Source organism: Pyxicephalus adspersus, chromosome 9 (genome assembly GCF_032062135.1).
Source record: "Pyxicephalus adspersus chromosome 9, UCB_Pads_2.0, whole genome shotgun sequence".
Taxonomy (NCBI): Eukaryota; Metazoa; Chordata; class Amphibia; order Anura; family Pyxicephalidae; genus Pyxicephalus; species Pyxicephalus adspersus.
The window spans coordinates 34,166,612-34,168,307 of NC_092866.1; positions in this window are offsets into that span (position 1 = coordinate 34,166,612).

Sequence of the window (1,696 nt, forward strand, 5' to 3'; positions counted from 1 at the left end):
GAGTGATCAGAAGGGGACAATGAATGGCACATGAGTGATCATGAGTGATTTTCCACAATAAATGTGTACTGTAGTCTTCTTCATGGAAAAATAAGACATCCCCTTGAAAATAAGACCTAGGGCATACTTTGGCATTTCAAAAAATATAAGACAGTGCCTTATCATATGGGAAACAGGGTACTTCATACAGAATGGTATATTGGAAATACAAAGATTATCAATAAATGTGTTTTAGAATACATCTCAGAGTTCAATCAGGGCCACCCTGCTAGCCTTATCTGGGTTTTATGACCCCTGGAGACACAAAACTCCAACTTTTACAATGGGTGTGGTAAAAACCACATGTCTGGAGGATGCTAGTTGTCAGATCAAGGAATATCTGATAAGGGGGAATTTATGACCCTGGTCTGTTAAGCTACGTACACACTTCCAATTATTATCGTTGGAAAACGAACGATGAACGATCCTGCACGATATCTACAAACGATCGTATAGCACCGATCCTGCACATACAGATAACGACACGATCGTTCGTAGATATTGTACACACAATAGATACGATCGTTTGAGCGATAGAGGAACTATGTGCACGACAGGAAAGTGAACGAACGTTCGTTCATTACGCATGCTCAGATCATGGACGATCAACGAACGACCGTACACACGAACGATGTTCAACGATCGTTGTCCAATCCGATCCGCCGGTCCGGTCGTTCGTTTCCAACGAGTTTCCTCGTTCGTCGGCGTCGTTGGTTACTTTTTTACGAACGATTTTTTGCCCAATCGATCGTTCGTCGTTCGTTTTGAACGATAAAAATTGGAAGTGTGTACGCACCTCTAGAGAGACAATTTCCAACAAAGAGATTTTAAAGGAAGACCATTTATTATATTTAAAAGGAAAATCAGGACTTAATATTTTCCACAATATCACACATGTCATTTCTTAATAATATCCAAATGTCATTTTTCCTGCATCATAGGAACCACAAATTACTCTCTTACTATAAACGGGTTTATATACAAAGCATGTTTTACAGAGTTCTTCTCAAAGTGAAACAAATTCAGCTTAATTGGATATGTGGTTTTAACCTCTGTGGCGGTCTGAATATAAAAGTATTTACAAATGTCAAAGGGGTACATTTAAAAATACTTATTATTTCCTGCCTGGTCCCACCCCCAGCTGCACAATCCTGCCATCCAGTTGCATGCTGCGTCCGATGGCCGCCTGGCATCTGCGTCCCCTGGCCTCCCCTCCCCACTGTTCACACACCGGGGGTGCAAATGCCACACAGGCATCGCTAGGCGACACAAATGCCAGGCGGGCATCGCTGGAGGACGCCGCGGGCACATTGGGACCAGGTAAGTTTTCCAATCCCATTTAAAAAATTCCACCCCGGGTGTGGCTCAGGGTTAGCCATTTTGGTACTGAAAATAACCCCGAGCCACACTCGGGAATACCACCAGGGAGGTTAAACAACATGAAAGAGAACAGTACCCATTAAAGTGATTTTTTTTTTAAGATAGCCCAGCAAGACCCCATTAAAAACTGATGTTTTTTTTTAATTGGGCTTTGCTGGGTTATCTATAAAAAAATATATTTTTTTTTTAATAAACTGGCATTATAAAGATTTTCTATAACTGATTAATGCCAAAGGCTTCCAAACATTACAATGTCAGCTGCATAATCAGTGTACAT